This window comes from Macaca nemestrina, chromosome 13 (assembly GCF_043159975.1).
Source record: "Macaca nemestrina isolate mMacNem1 chromosome 13, mMacNem.hap1, whole genome shotgun sequence".
Taxonomy (NCBI): Eukaryota; Metazoa; Chordata; class Mammalia; order Primates; family Cercopithecidae; genus Macaca; species Macaca nemestrina.
Window position 1 is genome coordinate 55,773,690 of NC_092137.1, and position 20,677 is coordinate 55,794,366.

The following is a 20,677-nucleotide window of genomic DNA, read 5'->3' on the forward strand; positions in this document are numbered from 1 at the left end:
GAAAATAAAGACTTTTTTCCTGGGGTAAAATGGGCATGTAGAATGCAATCTTTTTTGAGAAAAGATAATACAGTTTTATAATGTGTGCTATGTTTACATTACATAAATATTTACATAGAGTATATATTTTAAATTAGCAGTAAAAATGTCTCTGTCATCACACAATTAAGAAACAGCGCAATTTCTTAATTGGGTAGTTGGGAACCTGGACTCTGAAGTCTTCCTGCCTAGTTCCAATATGCACCAGCTGTGTGAGCCTAGGCACGTTATTGAGGCTCTCTGTGCTTTGGTTCCTTCACGTGTAAAGCAGAGCTAATAATAGGGGTAAGTGAAATGGCAGCTTATAGTAAGTGTTCTATAAATGTCATTAATGTTGTTTTTAACATTATTCCTTCAAAATAAAGAACCTTTATGAAAAAACTTGAAATGTAATCTTTCTACTTCAGTTACAGGAGAAAGGATCTTGCTTTGAGGAGTAGGGAACTGAATGCCCTTTGAAAATCATCTTAATTAAAATTAGGATGCATTCATGTGGCACTTTGCTAGGTAGTGTACAAGTAGAACCTTGAATTTCCCTAGTCAGTACACAAGCCTTCAGACATCCTTATTGCTAGCAATCTTTTCCATCTGCTCTTGATGACTTTTAAAAAAGTCTTTTAGATATGGGAGTCTCACTATGTTGCCCAGGCTAGCCTCAAACTCCTGGCCTCAAGTGACCCTCTCACCTCAGCCTCCCTAGCAGTTGGGACTAGACGTGTGAGCCACCACGCCTGGCTTGGTGACTCCTTTTTTTATTTGTTTTGTTTTTTGAGACGGAGTCTCACTCTATTACCCAGGCTGGAGTGCAGTGGCACGATCTCAGCTCACTGCAACCTCTGCCTCCAGGGTCCAAGTGATTCTCCTGCCTCAGCCTCCCGAGTAACTGGGATTACAGGTGCCCGCCACCACCCCCTGGCTAATTTTTGTATTTTTAGTAGGGACGGGGTTTCACCATGTTGGCCAGGCTGGTCTTGAACTCCTGACTTCAAGTAATCTGCCTGCCTCGACCTCCCTAAGTGCTGGGATTACAGGCGAGAGCCACTGCTCTTGGCCTGATGACTGTTTCTTAATAGTGGTCCTTTATTTGGCAAATGAAATGCAGACAGAAGGAGAGTAGGCACCAAGAAGACAGCATTGCTTTCAGGAGCAGCCCAGTGCTTGACATATCCACTTTTCTTTGTAATCCCCCAGATGCTTGACAAAACAATATGGAAGTAATTATGCCTATACTGGGTTTATCCTAGGACAAATCAATCTGCTTCATTCATAGACAAAAAACCAAAAAGTATTAATACCAAATACAGCAGGTTAGGGGCATTTCGAAGTGGTGACTGAAGAGTTAGCACAGGAGTCATACATTAAGGTAGTATTGTTTATGCAATTTAGTACCCATCCCTCACAGAAATCTGGATTCTCCTGTAGAGCCAGATGGCCCCAGATGCTTTCTGGTCTATCTTTAGGTTTTACGCGCGCGCACACACACACACACACACACACACACACACACTCAACAAAGAAACATGAGGAGTTAATTGTAAAAACAGGAAACTTTAGACCAGACTGAGGTCTGGAGGAACTTATTTGAAAACCTACCAATTCACAATTCCCTAGTTTAACAGCAGCCTTAAAAATGCTTTATAATATCTCAAGAGTACAACCAGTAATTTCTCTGTCTGGTTAAAGAGGGATTGTATATTATACCCAGTTTAATGGTCTTTGAATTGCAACATCCTATAAAATTAAATTCAAAAGTTTCCTATCCACATTTTACTGAGGAAGAAATTTCTCAAGATTTCTTCAAAGTACTTTTGTTTTGTACTTTGTAGTCGTTTATGTGTCCTGAATGCATTCTTTCTTGGAATGTTAAATCCAGCACGAAAGGGGTTTGGAAAAATCATACCCATCTGGTTAGGATGTAAGTTGTTTGCTTAGCTCTCTTCTAATCCAAAACTAAACGGTTAGAATGGACCATGGTCCCATTTAGAAATCACTAGAGAAAGACTCTCCCCTGTGTATTATAATTGAGGCTTTCTCCTTCAGGTTGCATATGAATAACACAAACCATGTATCAAAAGCACCCATATGAACTTCTACCCATGTCTATCTTGATCTACACTATAGGAAGTGATAGACTCACCCAGAACCAGGTTCCTTGGTGACAAATATTTTTAAGTACGGATTTGCAAAGCTAATCACATTCATAAGCTAGTGCAGCAGCAGAATGGCACCGTTGTTTATAATAGACAATAAGTGGAAACAACCCACATGTCCATGGACTGAAGAAGGAATAAATAAAATGTGGTATATCCATATAATAGGATACTATCTGGCAATACAAAATAATGAAGTACTAATACATGCTACAACATGGATGAAAGCATTATGCTAAGTGAAAGTCATAAAGAACAATATATTGTATTATTCCATTTATGTGAAATGTCCAGATAAGACAGATCTATAGAGACAGAAAGTAGATTAGCCTAGGGCTGGGGAAGTTGGGGGAGAATAGGAGTGATGGTTTAGGGATGTGAAGTTTCTTTTGAGAAAATGAAAATATTCTAAAATGATCATGGTGATGGTTGCACAACTCTGTGAATACACTAAAAGCCATTGAGTTGTGTACCTTAAATGGCTGAATTGTATGGAATGTGAATTACGTCTCAATAAAGCTTTACAAAAAAGAATGGCACCATTCCCTCATGAAATTTTTTTAAGTCATCAAGAAATCTAGTCTCTAATAGCCTTTTTAAAAGGGCCCCTTGATCTAATAAAAGATTTTTAAATCACCTAAGAACACAGAAGGCTTATATTTTAATTACCCAACATAGTTTTAAGAGGAAATATACAGAGAGAGAAAGAGAAATTAGGCAGGTTGCTTAACTTTTTTGAGCATCAGTTTCCTCGGTAGTTAATGAGCACACTGGTTTCATTCTCTTCTGGACTTCTGCTTTGACCAGTGGACTTGTTCTGTCCTGTACCTCAACTGAGGAGAGGAAAGGTAGAAAGATATGACAGGGAAGAGAGAAGGGGTCCTCCTTTCAGGCCAGTATCAATTGGTCTTCTCAAACATCCTACTTCCGTGTTCCAAAGTGAACCTTCTCAAATTCACAGTAATATCCCATATGCCTGTGCCTCTGCATATGCTTCCATCCCTGTCCAGAATACCCTTTTCTGCTTGCTAGCTAGGCCAACTCCCACTCATCACTTGGGATTCAAGCGTTACCTCTCTGTGAAGCATTCCTCTACATCAGACTCAGGTGACACTCCTTTTTGTATCTGCATAGTATCAAATCTTCCCTTCATTTCTGCAACTTGCTCTAAATGGCATGTATTTGCCTACAATTACTTCTCCTTTATTCATCTTTGTGTCCCTGGGTCTAGGGCAGTGCCGTGCAATGGAGGGCACTCTCAGTCAATGGATCAGAGTCTTCCTCGCACCACGATGATTAGTGTAAAATCCTAACAATAGGCAAGAGCTCACAGCAGAGTGACTTCTGAGAACTATTTCATTAACGAATGACCTTGAGGAGCCTTTAGCTAGATTCTTGCTTGCCAGTGAATTTGAAGAATCAAAGGTTTTGCCCAGGACGTTGAGGTCATAAAATAAATAGCTTTCAAGAGAGCTTTTTTCCAAGTAATTTTTTTTTTTCCAGAGAAAAGCTTAGAGGAATACATAAACATTGTATAATCTTTTATTTCTCAGTCAGCATGTAATGGCATATATCCTTCTCAACACCTAAACTATTTTTTATTTTTTGTCATGTTGATGGAAATTTTGTAAAAATGTATCTAAGCTTTGTTGAACAGTATATTCTGAACAGAAATTGGTCTCTTAATTGTTTCACTACATTTGACCTAATTGTGTGGTGCTTTTAATGTTGTGATAAATTCAGAGGTTCTTAAAAGTGCAAGAGTGCGGCCAGGTGTGGTGGCTCACGCCTGTAATCCCAGCACTTTGGGAGGCCAAGGCAGGTGGATCATGAGGTCAGGAGTTTGAGACCAGTCTGGCCAGTATGGCAAAAACCCATCTCTACTAAAAATACAAATATTAGCCAGGTGTGCTGGCGGGCACCTGTAGTCCCAACTACTTGGGAGGCTGAGGCAGGAGAATCACTTGAACACGGGAGGTGGAGAAAAAAAAGTGCAAGGGTGCATTCACAGTCTCCAGATAACTAAGTTTTGAGTTTTATTTTACTTTGAATTTACTTTGAATAGTTTTCCTATCTTCTTTTGTGGCTTTCAGTATCTCCACCTACCTATAGTCCCCAGTCAAATGTGCTGCTTCTAATTTTCTGGATGCTAGGAATACACAGACTGTTAAAACACTCTGAAATAATTAACAGTCTTTGAGTGAAGTCCTGATAGGCTCTTCAGTGAGTGGAATTGATGGATTTCTGATAGGCCTGGAGTGTCTCTTGGTATAATATTTTTGCTTGCGTTCAGTCTCCTGGTCTTTATTTAGGTAAGTGTGGTGCTACTCAGTTTATTTAACTAGTTTGCTATGGTGTGATGCAAAAGTTCTGAATGTTAGTCATCACTTACAAAGTATTTCCAGGGTATGACTGTCCTATCATATAGTCAGTCCTTGCATTGGCATTGTTCGTTCTTTAATTCTTCAAACCTAAGCAATAGGCAGTGACTCATTTCCTCTTAAGATGCTACTTGGGCAATATATATAGTGAGACCTTATCTCTAGAAAAAAATTAAAAATTAGCAGAGCGTGTTGGAGCACAGTGGTGGTCCCAGCTAGCATAATGGAGGATTGCTTGAGCCCAGGAGATGCAGACTGCAGTGAGCCTGAGATGCACCACTGCACTCCAGCCTGGGCGACACAGTGAGTGTCTCAAACAAAAAAATACGCTGCTACCAGAAAGATACTAAGCAAATGAAAACCTTATAGAGCCGTGGTCCCCAACCTTTTTAGCAACAGCAACCAGTTTTGTGAAAGACCGTTTTTCCCTGGGCAGGGAGGGAGGATCTTTTCAGGATGAAACTGTTCCATCTCAGATCGAGGTATCGTATTCTCACAAGGAGCACGCAACCTGGATCCCTTGCATGTGCAGTTCATCACAATCGGGTTCCCGCTCCTGTGAGAATCTAATGCTGCCGCTGATGGACAGGAGGCAGGGCTCAGGCAGTAATGCTGGCTCGCCACTCAACTCCTGCTATGTGGCACAGTTCCTAACAGGCCATGGACCAGTACTGGTCTACAGCCCAGGGGCTGGGGACCCCTGTTATAGAGGAGAAAATAAAAATGTGCAGAAAAGGACAAATACTGTAAAATAAACTTTTAGAAGTTGAAAAAAAATTAACTCTCCTATTCTGATCATAAGCCTATTCCCAACCTCTACTATTCAACTATTTACATCTTAGAGACAGACAGACATTAGCAATACCTAGTTGAAAGAGAACCGAGGCAGAACACCTGATGGATCATTAATAAAATACATAAATATTCCATGTAATGGGCCCTTTCCTCATGGTGAAGATCACAGTTATAACTGATGGGTAGCACGACACAAGAGCTTAAGATGTTCTAATAAAAGAAACACAAACTGGGCATTCTTGGGTATAATAATACCATCTTTAGAACGTGACTTAAATTTTTCACACAGCATTCCTTTTAAGATAAATGAGCAAAAAGATTTCCACATAAAGAACCATTGGTAGTTTTAAGGGTACTGAAAATAAGCGTGAGTTAAAACAATTAAATACTTTGAACCATAGGAAAAGCAAAGATCTGCTTCCATTTTAAAAGTACAAATTACAGATTATAATAAACATTACAAGTGAGGATATCTGAAGATATTTTATTTCCTTCTAGTGAATGGTAGTAGGAAGATATTAAGAAATGCATACATTCTTAAGCGACTATGTAATTGATGTTCTGCTGTTGAAAAGTTAAAATTCACATGAAACGTTTTAAAAATTTACAATTTGAATGTGATTTCCTAATTTTCAATCAATACATGCTAATTGATTATTTTCTTAAAATATTAGTTTGAGAAGAGTTCTCAGACTCAATTTTATTTCAACAATTTTTTTAAACTAAAGATCTGTCTTTGGTTTCTTCAACTAAAATAGCGATATAAAATATTCAGTTACATTAGGTTTATTATTTTGCATATTTTGTAAACTATTTTATTTTCTCATCATAAAAATAATACATTTCATTGTCATATTTGGAAAAAAAAATCCACAACACATAAAGAAAACACTTAAAAAAGAATAGGCCAGGTGTGGTGGTTCATGCCTGTAATCCCAGCACTTTGGGAAGCCAAAGCAGGTGGATCACCTGAGGTCAGGAGTTCAAGACCAGCCTGGCCAACATGGTGAAACGCCTTCTCTACTAAAAATACAAAACATTAGCCGGTTGTGGTGGCAGGTCCCTGTAGTCCCAGCTACTTGAGAGGCTGACGCAGGAGAATCGCTTGAACCCAGGAGATGGAGGTTGCAATGAGCCGAGATCACGCCACTGCACTCCAGCCTGGGCGACAGAGTGCCTGTCTCTATAAAATAATTTTAAAATTAGCCAGATGTGGTGACTCATGTCTATAATCCCAGCTACTCAGGGGGCTGAGGTGGAAGGATAGCTTGAGCCAGAGGGTCAAGGCTGCAGTGAGCCATGATTGTGCCACTGCACTCCAGCCTGAGTGACCCAATGAGACCCTATCTCTAAAGGAAAACAAAAACAAGCCTGAACATGCCTCTCAGTTTGAATTAAACGATAAATAGAATTCAAATGCATTTTTAGTAATGATGTTTATCATATACTAAATGTGTAGTATTGCCAGATCAACAATTTTTTTTTTTTTTTTTTTTAAGACAGACTCTTGTTCTGTCAACCAGGCTGCAGTGGCACAATCTTGGCTCACTGCATCCTCCACCTCCCAGGCTCAAGTGATTCTCATGCCTCAGCCTCCCAAGTAGCTGGGATAACAGGTATGGGCCACTGTGCCTGGCTAATTTTTGAATTTTTAATAGGAGATGAGGTTTTGCCATGTTGGCCAGGCTGGTCTCAAATTCCTGGCCTCAAGTGATCTGCCTGCCTTCACCTCCCAAAGTGCTGGGATTACAGGTGTGAGTCACTACACCCAACCCAGGTTAACAATTTTTACAACATCAGAGTCCAAATTCCTATAATCACATATACAATTTGGCTAATAAATCTTATAAAAAATTAAAATAGATTCTCCATGTTTATCACAAAACTGAGGGTCATGAGTCCTAAGTTTGTCAGTGCATTCTCAATTTCTTCACTAATCAATATTTATTGAACCACCATATGTATAAGATAAGCATATTGAGCACAAAAGGTTGTGTCTAAATGAGGCCAAAAGAAATAAAACTACAACTATATATTATTCAATCAATTAGTTCAGAGGTTGGCAAACTTTTTCTGTAAAAGGCCAGATAGTAGATATTTTAGGCTCTGTGAGCCATAAGGTCTCTGTCACAATGACTCAACTCTGCCATTGTAGCAAGAAGCAGCCACACACTATAGGCAAAGAAATAGGCGTGGCTCTATCCTTGTTGAATACACAGGATGCAAAAAAAAAAAAAAACAAAAACAAAATAAAAAACAGGAACGACTTTCTTCCCAGTGAATTAACTGACTACAGATAATTAAATAAACTATCCAACTATATTGTATATAGTTACCTTCTGGAATTGCAGAAATTGTCTACGAGCTCCTTGGAAGCTGAATTTCATTGCTCGTTGATTCAGATGTAGTTCAAATTGCTTTCATTCTTTCAGCATGTTACCATTGAGAACTTTTCTTCTGGATATAAAACTTTTTGTTTGTTTCTAATCTTCTTGAGTTCTAGCAGGAAGCAGAGGGCACATTAACATGTTTAACTTTAGGCTGGTTCAGACAAAAAAAAAAGCGTTTAAGTGAAAAGAAAGTAATGAAGGGATGATTTAGAGGGGCATGAGAAGGTAAGTGAACCAATACGGGGGCAGGGAACCACCCAAGGATGAACAATAGCAGTGAGCACTTCTCACCCCTAGGCCTGAAGGGGCAAGAGGAGGAAACTGTGCTGCCAGAACCCTGAAAGACCTGGAGTCTTGGAAGAGGAGTCACTAAGTAGGAACTGTGTCCATAGAGTGTAGAGCCACTGCCATAATCATGATGCAGAAGAAAGGCAAATAAATATCCCAATCTCTCTGTACTCCTCACTTATATTTCAGGCCAGTGCTTCCCTTCTGGCTGAACCTCCTGGAAGCAAAGAATAAGAAACCCCATATGATGGTGTCCACAGAGGTCAACCTTCAGGGCACAGAGGACAGAGTGGGACCAGAAGCCCCAGCAGAAGACTGTGTAGTACAGAGCTGCCTGTGAAAGGTATGGAGAACACCTAGAACCATTTCTGTAGATTTTCTGAAAGTCATATAGGAAGGCAATTATTTCCAATTTAACAGAAGCTTAAGCTTTTGGTAAAATGTCATGAAGAGATAGAGGCAGCTGATAAGTATGTTAACAAACTGCCATAAAATGTATGGCATATAGGTCAACATCTATGATCTATTGCTGCAAGGTATTAATTTTTTTTTTGACAGTGTCTTGCTCTGTCACCCAGGTTGGAGTGTAGTGGCATGATCACAGCTCACTGCAGCCTTGATCTCTCAGGCTTAAGCAATCCTCCTATCTCAGCCTCCTGAGTAGCTGGTACTATAGGTGTGTGCCACCATGCCTGGCTAATTTTTTTTTTTGAGAGATGGGGTTTCACTATGTTGCTCAGGCTGGTCTTCAACACATAGAGTCAAGTGATCCTCCTGCCCTTGAATCCCAAAGTGCTGGGATTACAGGTGTGAGCCACTGTGCCTGGCCAACAATTTTATTTTAACTGACAAATATATAGTATCAGTGTCCTGCAGTGTCTTGCATATAGTGTGTGCTCTGTATTAGCAGAATATGTAAATTTGTTGAATTAATTAATTTTCAATCATTATGAAATTAACATAGTAGGCCGGGAAGAGTGGCTCACACTTATAATCCTAGCACGTTGGGACGTGAAGGCGGGATGATTGCTTGAGCCCAAGAACTTGAGACCAGCCTGGGCAACATGGTGAAACCCCCTCTCTATAAAAAGTACAAAAATTAGCCAGGCATGGTGGTGTGCACCTGTAGTCCTAGCTACTGGGGACACTGGGGTGAGATGATCACCTGAGTCCAGAAGTTCAAGGCTGCAGTGAGCCGTGATCACACCACTGCACTCCAGCCTGAGCCACAGAGGGAGACCTTGTCTCAAAAAAAAAAACAAAGAACAAACAACAACAACAAAAAAAAAACACAAAGGGGCCAAAAAGTCTCCTAACAAATCTTTTTTTTCTAATCATCAGCTAGATTGCCTATATTTTGCAATACATTCATCATGTGAGGATTTCAACTCTGAATTGGGAAGAAATTATTTGTGTCATGGATCACAAACTCCTACACTCTTTTTACGGAAATTTACTAGTAGACAGACCTCCAAGCTCTGGATTGGATTTATTTTGATCCCAGAAGGCAGCCTACTCTTAGTTTTAGATCTCAACCTCCTCATTCTGTTTAGTTTAAGACATTGCAGTAGTATATCTATTTTATTATGGTAGCTACAAACAGTTTTGATTTAGTCACAATTTTGAATTCCTCAGCTGTCTCAGTCTTTTTTATTTTCGCTTTTATTTACTATAACCCTATCTAACTCATGATTGAATATTTTTTAACAAGGGTCATAAGGACAATGGCCATATTTTTCCTGCAGTGCAATGTGAAAGCATTTTTCTCTTACTCAATTAGCAAGAGTATATCAAATTACGTAGAATTGGCAAAACTCAACATGATTTTGCGAAGAGCAAATCCTGCTGAACTAATTTCTTTCTTTCTTTTTTTTTTAACCAACTGCAAAACCTGGCAGATGGTTTAGCAATGATCACCTCTGCAAAACATCAGCTGTGTCTACTTACTGGTATATACATCATGTGTTTTTAAATGTACTGCAGTTTACAAGTCTGAGGTAGAATCATGAGAGGAATACCTTCTTCTGTCACTGTGTGAATGCTAATCTCAGAAAACAGGCATCAATGAGACTGGAATTGGTTATTGAGTATGCCACGTACACACAGACCGTAGATCATCCCTTGTCTCCAGAGAAGCAGAAAGTAGAATTCCACCTGGCTTAGAAATAGGTGACCTCGTGCAACCAGGATTTCTCCAAATTGTAAGTGACATAATATCTCCATACTTCTGCACCAAAGAACCTTCATCTTAACTATACTACAAAAAAATCTGGCTGCTAAGAAGCAACAGGGAAATTAAAATTCGCCAAAAACATCTATATATTTCAAAAATAATCTTTTAGTCACATCTGATGCTTCCTGAACTTGTGAGAAGCACCATCCACAAGCCTTAGCTGCAATGTCTGTCTAAAATTTTACACAAGGTGTTTTGTTCAGTATGAGAACTCTCCATTTAGTTCCTTTTCTTTGTTCATTCAACAAACACACATTATGAGTATTTACTGCATACTAGGCACTGGAGACATGAAGATGAATAAGACGTTTTCTTTTGACACATGAACCCTCAGAGACCTGGTAGTCTGCTAAGGAATACAAACTGATTATTCTAAAACAATTCTATCTGTAATATATGCTATTTGTGGGAGAAACAAGGTTCAACAATGGGGAGTCAAGAAAGTCTCCACAGAAAGATGACTTTTGAGCCAGGCCTTGAATGAAAAGTAAGTGTTTAATGGGGAGTGGAAGTACAGGGAATTTCAGGTGGAAGAACCACCAAAGCAAAGCATCATCAAGGTATAGAAGAGTATATTGTGTTTGGGGAGCCATGAGTAGCTTGGCGTGGCTAAAGAAGTTTCCAAATGTGGACAATGGTGAGAAATGAAAGTTGAAGTCATATTGAGAACAAACCCAAATATCACACTAAAGAATTTGGCCTTTTATCCTGTGGATCATAGAGTACAACTGAGCTTTAAAAAAAAAAAAAAAAAATCAAGGGAATGATATCAGATTTCTCTTTTAGAAAGGAATTTCTAGCAGCACTATAGTAGGGGAATTGGAAAGAGGTGAGACTCTAGGCAGAGAAACCAGACAGAAGCTCCTCCTACTAACATTTTGTAGTTCAACTTGTACTGCTTTTGTTTGTCACAAGTTTAATACTGTCTGTTTTGAACTTTGCTGAGACAGGAGGTTTGAACACTACCATCAAGTCAGCAACTTGTTCATGTTGCCCTCTATTGGTAGAAAGGAAAAGAAATTACTATCAAGGGCATTATTTCACATTTCATTTGTTGATGGTATTTCGATTTTCCTGAAATAAGGTTTGTTATGTTTGGTAACATTAAAAAAATATGCTGGCATTATATTACAATTACAGGAATACCTCTGAAATTACACTTTGAGTAGCAAGGGGATAGTGTAAACAGTAACAACCACAGTAGTTCAAAGAGAGAAATAAATATGGTCTAGTATGGAGACCTCTCTCTAAACTTCACTTGCCTCTAATAATATGAATAATCATGTCCTGATTTATCTGCTTAGGATACACATACAGATATATTTTAAGAAAACAAATTAAGACATCATGATTTGAAGTACAGGCACACCTTGGAGTAGTTTCGTTCTAGACCACTGCAATAAAGCGAATATCGCAGTAATGCAGGAGATACAAATTTTTTGGTTTCCCAGTGCACAAGAAATTATGTTTATACTATACTATAGTCTATTAAGTGTGCAGTAGCATTGTGTATAAAAAAGATGTATATACATGCATTAAAAATACTCTTGCTAAAAAATGCTAATGATCATCTGAGCTTTCAATGAGCCAAAATTATTTTGCTGGTGGAGGGTCTTGTCTCGATGTTGCTGGCTCCTAATCAATCAGAATGGTAGTTATTGAAGGTTAGGGTTGCTGTGGTAATTTCTTCAAATAAGACAGTAATGAAGTGTGCTACATTGATTGACTCTTCCTTTCACGAAAGAGCTCTTTGTAACATGAGCTGCTGCTTGATAGCATTGTACCCACAGTAGAACTTCTTTAAAAATTGAAGTTGATCCTCTCAAAGCCTGCCATTGCTTTATTAATTAATTTAATGGAATATCCTAAGTCCTTGTTGTCATTTCAACAACGTTCGTAGCATCTTCACTTGAGAGTCGATTCCATCTCAAGAAACCACTTCCTTTGCTCATCTATAAGAAGTAACTACTCATTTGTTCAAGTTTTATCATGAGATTGCAGCAGTTCAACTACTTCTTCAGGCTCCATTTCTAGTTCTCTTACCATTTCCATCACAGTTACTTCCTCCCTGAAGTCTTGAATCCCTCAAAATCAACCACGAGGGTTGGAATAAACTTCTTTCAAACTTCTGATAATGTTAATATTTTGACCTTCTCCCATGAATCATGGATATTCTAAAAGGCATCTAGAATGGTGAACCCTTTCCAGAAGGTATTCAATGTATTTTTTCCAGAACCATCACAGAAATCACTATCTTTGGCAGCTATAGCATTATAAAATGTATTTCTTAATGTGACATAATGAAATATATATTTGGGTTTTTTTCCCCATTTCCTGGCACACAACTCCTAAAATCCTTGGAATCTCCGAAGTACTATCTTTTTGTACAGCTAATGTTGAATAATAGCTTCAGGGTGGGAGTGGTCACTGGAAAGACCAAGGCATGATTAGAGGATTGGGACTCTCAATCCCATCCCCCAACCTCTGATGAGGGGATAAGGGGACAAAGGTCAACTGAACACCAATGGCCAATGGTTTAATTAATCATGCCTATGTAACAAAACCTCTCTGAAACCCAGAAGAGCAGGATTTGGAGCACTTCCAGATAGCTGAATATGTGGAGGTTCCTAGAGTATGGTGCACTTAGAGAAGACATGGAACCTCCGTGCTCCTTCACCTATACCTCATTGTATACTTCTCTTCATCTGCATCCTTTGTAACGTCCTTTATAATAAACCAGTAAGTGTATTAATAAATGTTTCCCTGAGTTCTGTGAGCCACTCCAGCAAATCAGTTGATCCCGAAAAGGGTTGTGGGGACTCCAACTTGAAGACAGAAGTTCACCAGGCCCAGACTTGTGACGTGTGTCTGAAGCTTGGGGATTAGTCTTGAGGACTGAACCTTCAACCTGTGGGATCTGATCTGTCTCCAGGTAGTGTCAGATTGGTGTTCACTGCTTGTTGGTGGGGAAAAATCCCGACACATTGAGCCACAGAAGCCTTCTGTGTTGATTGTTGTGGTGTGAAAACAGAGGGAAAAAACACTTTAAGAGTTTTTCTCCAAATAAATAATAAGATGAAAGTTGAATTATTCCTTGATCTGTGGGCTGCAGAATGGATGTTGTGTTAGCAGGCATAAAAACATTAATCTCTTTGTATACCTCCAACAGGGCTCTTAGGTGACCAGGTACATTGTCAGTGAGCAGTGTGATTTTTATTTATTTATTTATTTTAGATGGAGTCTCACTCTGTTGCCCAAGCTGGAGTGCAATGGCGCGATCTCAGCTCCCTGCAACCTCTGCCTCCCCGGTTCAAGTGATTCTCCCGCCTCAGCCTCCTGAGTACCTGGGATTACCCACACATGCACCACCATGCCCGGCTGATTTTTGTGTTTTTAGTAGAGATGGGGTTTTACCATGTTGGTCAGGCTGGTCTCGAACTCCCGACCTCGTGATCCACCCGCCTCGGCCTCCCAAAGTGCTGGGATTACAGGTGTGAGCCACTGCACTGGGCCCTAGCAATGTTATTTTGAAAGGAATCTTTTTTCTCCTGAGCAGCAGGTCTCAACAGTGGGCTTAAAATATTCAGTAAACCATGCTATAAACATATGTACTGTCAGGCAGGCTTCGCTGCTCCTTTAATAGAGCACAGGCAGAGTAGATTTAGCATAATTCTTTTTTTTTTTTTAACTAGGCAAAGAACTTTATTAACCTTGGTTTCAAACTTGATTCCCAGACTTCTTTGGCTTAATTAGCTGCAAAGAATGAATTGTGTATAAGCAAAAACTGAAAAGAGCTGCAGTGTCCAAGGGGCTTGGGCTTAAAAGTATTAGAGATCTAGATTTTATCAGATCCATAAACAAAAATTTCTTAAAAAGCAGTCATAATATAAAATAGCAGCTCCCAGTAACTTCAAGTTTTATCTTCAGAAGTTGACTCAATTCAGTTTGCCTCATTCTTGGAAGCCTCATCTAAATTCTCCACAATATCTGGAACTTCATCATCCTCCTCCTCTCCAGTAGCAAGTGGTGCTTTTCCATCCACAGATTGTTTGGGCAGAGCTTCAGTCAGTCTCCTCAAACTAGTCAGACTGCCTGCACCAAGCTTGTTTAAGATGCTGGGTAGCGTTTCTGTCAGCTGCTTTGTCTCAGCATGGCTTGTAATGAATGGTGAAAGTGTTCACTGCCAGAGATGCCTGAACCTTAGGGTGGTTAAAGTGGTCACTGTTCCTTGGTTTGTAAACATATTCGACTCTTCAATACCGGAGATACTGCTTACCCCTAACTTCTTTAAGGAGAACTGAAGTTTTTTAACATCCACTGCGGCTGCTCTATGAACCACCGTCTTTCTGCGAGAAGTTCCTTTCCCACCAATGCGCACTTGTGCCTGCAGTTTGTGAGTTTTTCCTGGTTCATGATTGTTTCATCTTGTCAGAGCAGATAAGGGACTGCCTGGGGGACTAGGATTCGTGCTCAGCGGGTCTTGGGTGGACCAGCTGAGATTAGGCGCACACACCAATTTAGCGTAATTCTTAAGGGCCTTAAAATTTTTGGAATGCTAAATGAGCATCGGCTTCAAGTTAAAGTCACTAGCTGCATTAACCCCTTCCAGGAAAATCAGTCTGTTCTTTGAAGCTAGGCATTGACTTCTCTCTAGCTATAAAAGTCCTAGAAGGCATCTTCCTCTCATAGAAGGCTGTTTCATATACATTAAAAATCTGTTGTTTAGTGTAGCCACCTTGATCAATAATCTTAGCTAGGTCTTCTGGATAATTTGCTGCAGCTTCTGTATTAACACTTGCTGTTCACCTTGCACTTTTATGTTATGGAGACAGCTTCTTCATGAAATTTCATGAACCAACCTTCACTAGCTTCCACCTTTTCTTCTGCAGTATCCTTACCTGCCTCAGCTTCACAGAACTGAAGAGAGTTAGGGCCTTGCTAACTCTCTTCCCTTAGGTTAAGGGAATGATGTGACTGGGATGATCTATCCAGACCACTAAAACTTTCTCCATATTGGCAACAGCCTTTCTCACTTTCTCACATTCTCACTTTCTTATTTGCGTGTTAATTTCTTTCAAGAACATTTCTTAGACAGTGCAATGGCTCATGCCTGTAATCCCAGCACTTTGGGAGGCGAAGGTGGGCACATTGCTTGAGCCCGGGAGCTTTTGACCACCTTGAGCAACACGCAGAGGCCCAGCCTCTACAAAAAATTAAAAAATTAGCCAGGCATGGTGGCTCACGTCTGTGGTCCTAACTACTTGGGGTAGGCCAAAGTAGGAAGATGGCTTGAGCTCCAGAGGTCAAGGCTACAGTCAGCCATGATCATGCCACTGCATTCCAGCCTGGGTGACAGAGCAATACCCTGTCTCAAAAAAAAAAAAAAAAGAAAGAAAGAAAAAAGAAAAGAACTTTTCCTTTTCATTCACAACTTGACTGTTTGGCACAAGAGGCTAGCTTTTGGCCTATCTTGGCTTTTAACATGCTTTGAGAAAATGACAACTAACATTAATCTTAGTCGTAAAAGTAATCATTCCTGGCTTTTGATTTAAAGTGAGAGACATCCAACTCTTTCTTTCAGTTGAATACTCAGAGGCTGTTGTAGGGTTATTAAATAGACTAATTTTAATATTGTTGTCTCATAGGAAGGCTGGAGGAGAGAGAGAGAGAGAGAGAAGGGAGAATAGACAGTTGGTGGGACAAACAGAACACACACAACCTTTATTGACTAAATTCACCATGTTATATGGATGTGGTTTGTGGTGCCCCAAAACAATTAAGATAGTAACATCAAAGATCAGTGATCAAAGCCAGCCATGGTGACATGTGCCTACAGTCCCACCTACTTAGGAGGCTGAGGCAGAAGGATCACTTGAGGCCAAGAGTTTGATGCCTTGGCCTCCCAAAGTGCTGGAATTACAGGCACAAGTCACCATGCCAAGCCTGAAGAGTTTATTTTGTATTAAATAACTTAAATGTATTATTATAAACCTTCCCACAAATAAAACCTCGGTCCCACATGGTTTCACTGGTAAGTTCTTCCAAACATTTAAGGAAGAAATAATACCAAGCTTACATATATTTTGTAGAAAGAATAATAGTACCCCAAAGATATATACCTCCCAATCCCTGAAAACTGAATATGTTACTTTCCAAGGGGAAAAAGACTTTGCAGATGTGACTACATTAAAGATCCTGAGATGGAAAGAGTATCCTGGATTATCCAGGTAGGCTCAGTGCAATCACAAGGGCCCTTATAAAAGGAGATAAGTGTGTCAGTTAGAGAGTGAGAGAAATTTGAAGATGTTATACTGTCAACTTGGAAGATAGAAGATCTTCAAAGGGATCATGAACCTTGAAATATAGATAGCTTCTAGAAGTAGAAGCTGGAAAAGGCAAGGAAACAGATTTTCCCTCAGAACCTCCAGAAGGAATACAGCCTGCTAGCCTATTTTGGACCTCTGATCCCCAGAACTGAAAGATAATATGTTTGCATTGTTTCAAGCTATTAAGTTTGTGGTAATTTGCTACGGCAGCAATAGGAAACTAATACTGGTGGCGGCAGCAGCCCATCTAGAGTGGCTGCTGCCATGATGGCTGCAGGAGGGAGGCGCTGCCCAGCCTCCCTGGGTGCCGCTGCAGCTGCTCTGGTGCAGTTCCAGACTCCAGCATCTCTGTGGTCTCGAGTGCCCAGGAAGACCTCCCTTCCCCCTGCAGGCTCAGAAGTGGTTGCTCTCATTGCCTGGTTTCTCCTGCTGTCAGTGCCTGCTCCCATCTCGGAGGTGTGGCTGGGACTGCACACTCCATGGAGCTGGCGGGAGCCAGGGACAAACAGGAGCCTCACCCCTTCTGAGTTAGCGAGGCAAGATCTCCCTGGGTGCAGCTGCAGCTGCCCAAGCCTGGTTTCGGACCTGGGCATCTCTGTGCTCTTGGGGGCCCAGGAAGGCACCCCACAGGATCGAAGTGCCTGCTCTCATTGCCTGGCCTCTCCTTGTTCCCAGTACCCACTGCAATTGTGGAGCAAGGTTGGGGCCAAGTCCAGGAACTGTCACAGTCCAGCCAGGTGGGCACATGCTTGGGGAAGCCCTGACATGCCAGCCCCCTGCTGCCTCAGTCCCTTCCAGACTTTGGGCACCCATGAGTGCAGGAGGGAAGCCGAGGGGAGGCTGAGGGCAGCTCAGCATTGGCTTGCAGGTGTCCCTTGGCATGAATAGCCTGTGAAACATGAACAGCAGAGGGAGGCAGACAGGCTCCTGGGTAGAAGGGAGCAGGAACCTGGTGAAGCCCCACCTTTAGGCAGGGGAAGGCCTGAAAGCTGGGGGCTGGGCTGCCAGTCCTGTGTACTGGAGGCAGAACTCATGGCACCTTTTCCTGGGCTCACCCATGGCTGCCCGTGGACCAATCAGCATGCATTTTGCCCCTCTGAAGACCATAAAAACCCCTAGACTCAACAACAGCAGGGCAGACACTGGGAAAACCAGCTGCAGAGAGGAGCTACCTTCTCCAGGGCCTCCTCTCCACTGAGAGCTGCAGACAATGGGATGACCAGCTACAGAGAGGAGCCACCCTCTCTGCTAAGGGCTGAATGTTTGTCAGGACAACCTGCCTGCAGACAGGAGTCACCCACTACAGGTCTCCTCTGAGCTGTTCTAATACTCAATAAAGCTCCTCTTCATCTTGCTCACCTTTCACTTGTCTGTGTACCTCATTCTTCCTGGACACAGGACAATAACTTGGGAAAAGGTGCCACCGACTGCAGAGATTTCTGGCCAGAAAAGCAATACCCCAAAGATCCTGTGACAATACAGTATATATTTTCAAAGAATAAAAAAAGAGAAAACATTTTCTAACTCTTTATATAAAGCTAATATAACCTTGATTTTTCTTCCTTCTTTCTTTCTTTCTCTCTCTCTCTCTTTTCTTTCTTTCAAGTTTTTTCCATTGCCCAGGCTGGAATGCAGTGGTGTAATCACTGTGCACTGTAGCCTTGACCTCTCGGGCTCAAGCAAGCCTCCCACCTCAGCCTCCTGACTAACTTGGACCACAGGCGTGCACCATCATGCCTGGCTAATTTGTTTTTAAATTTTTCTTGATTTAGCGATGGGGTCTTGCTATGTTGCCCAAGCTGCTCTCAAGCTCCTGGGCTCAAGCAATCCTCCCCGCTCAGCCTCCCAAAGTACTGGGATTACAGGCATGAACCACCATGCCCAGCCAAGAGCTGGATTTTACATAATATAATGCCAAATGGTTCCAATTTGATCTATTTTTTGAAACGAAATAGTTTTTTACTTTTCAGTTTGTAAATTTTCAAACATACATAAAAGTAGATAAAATAGTATAATAAACCCATGACTTAGGTTTAACAGTGGTTACTATTTTGCTGATTTTGCTTTATCTATTTACACCTCCCTCCCCCACTTTTTGTCTCCTTTTGCTGTTGTACTTTATTTTTATTTTTTTATTTTTTTAAGACAGAGTCGCACTCTGTTGCCCAGGCTGAAGTGCAGTGGTGCGATCTTTGCTCACTGCAACCTCTGTCTCTTGGATTTAATCAATTCATGTGCTTCAGCCTCCCAAGTAGCTGGGATTACGGGAATGGGCCACCACATCCAGCTAATTTTTGTATTTTCAGTAGAGATGGGGTTTTGCCATGTTGGCCAAGCTGGTCGTGAACTCCTGGCTTCAAGTGATCATCCTGCCTTGACCTCCCAAAATGTTGATGTTACAGGCATGAGCCCTAGCACCTGGCCTTGCTGATGTACCTTAAAGCAAACCTCAGACATGCCATTTCAGCCACAAATACTTCCAATATGCATCTCTAATGCAAAAGGACTTTTTTCATAGAAACTTTTGAAATCTTCAAAAGTGATGTTTAAATGTGTCTGAATGATTCATCAATAAGCGTTTTAAAAAAGAAGAAAATAGGCCAGGTGTAGTGGCTCACACCTGTAATCCCAGCACTTTTGGAGGCCAAGGCAGGTGGATCACCTGAAGTCAGAAGTTCAAAACCAGCCTGGCCCGCTGGTGAAACCTCATCTCTACAAAAATACAAAAATTAGCTGGGCGTGGTGGCGGGCACCTGTAATCCCAGCTACTCGGGAGGCAGATGTTGCAGTGAGCCGAGATTGCACCACTTCACTCCAGCCTGGGTGAGAGAGCGAGACTCCATCTCAAAAAAAAAAAAAAAAGTAAACGTGGACAAAGTCAGTTGGTCAATCCAGTTGAAAGGTATACAGGTGTTCCTTTGTACTATTCATGTAATTTTTCTACAGAAATTTTTCAATGAAAAATTGTTTATTCAACAAGTGTTTTCCTTTAGCACTTTCAGTACCTAGTTAGCAATTCTTTTTTTTTTTTTTTTTTTGAGACTGAGTTTCGCTCTTGTTCCCCAGCCTGGAGTGTAATGGCAGGATCTTGGTTCACTGCAATTCTGCCTCCCAGGTTCAAGCAATTCTCCTGCCTTAGCCTCCCCAGTAGCTGGGATTACAAGTGTGTGCCACCACGCCCAGCTAATTTTGTATTTTTAGAAACGATGGGGTTTCATCATGTTGGCCAGGCTGCTCTCGAGCTCCTGACCTCAAGTGGTCTGCCCGCCTCAGCCTCCCAAAGTGCTGTGTACAGGCGTGAGCCACCGCACCTGGCCAGCAATTCTTTACATAAATAATCACAATTTTTTATAATTGGTTTTTTGTTGTTGTCTTTGATGGAGTCTCGCTCTCTCACCCAGGCTAGAGTGCAGTGTTGCAATCTTGGCTCACCGTAACCTCTGCCTCCCAGGTTCAAGTGATTCTCCAGCCTCAGCCTCCTGAGTAGCTGGGACTACAGGCATCCGCCACCACGCCCAGCTATTTTTTTGTTTTGTTTTGTTTTTTTAGTAGAGACGAGGTTTCACCAAGTTGGCCAGGCGGGTTTAGAACTCCTTACCTCAAGTGATCCACCCGCCTCAACCTACCAAAGTCCTAGGATTACAGGCATGAGCCACCGCACCTGGCTTCAAATTAGTTTTGAAAATATAACTGATGTGAGCTCTGCCTCTTGAGAGCTGGCATGAGCCTTGAAGGAAATGTATTATAAGGATTCAAATGTGTCTTGTGGAATCCCACGGCAGAAGTCCTCAGAAAGAGCATGAGATAAGAAAATGGTTATCAACTAGGATCCCAGGAAGTGCCTTCTCATATCCTGCCCCTGCTTCTCTGGTCTCATTTCTCTGCCTTGCAACTGTCTCTACTTTTCAATTCATACATCAGGTTACAGCTGTATCTCAGCTTTGAAGTTTTAAAATTTCTTTCACTCAGGAGAATAGCTCAGTCTGAATAAGAATATTATGGTCCCAGTTTCAAATTCCTGGTAGAAAGAATCTGATGTCCCAGTTTGGGTCAGATGTCCACACGTGGTCTGATT

General features: G+C 41.2%; 1 long non-coding RNA gene and 1 pseudogene across 1 annotated transcript in view; both read right to left on the reverse strand.

Annotated features, from left to right (window-relative positions):
• Positions 1–6,128: 6,128 nt before the first annotated feature.
• The window catches only part of LOC139357850 (uncharacterized), an 86,786-nt gene continuing 72,237 nt past the window's right edge, over positions 6,129–20,677 (reverse strand). The window contains exons 3-4 of the long non-coding RNA XR_011611735.1: positions 7,702–7,864; positions 6,129–6,548 (exon numbers count right to left, since the gene is read on the reverse strand). This is a non-coding gene — a long non-coding RNA (uncharacterized lncRNA). The remainder of the gene's footprint in view (positions 6,549–7,701; positions 7,865–20,677) is intronic.
• LOC139357849 (transcription factor BTF3 pseudogene) lies at positions 13,045–14,692 on the reverse strand (annotated as a pseudogene).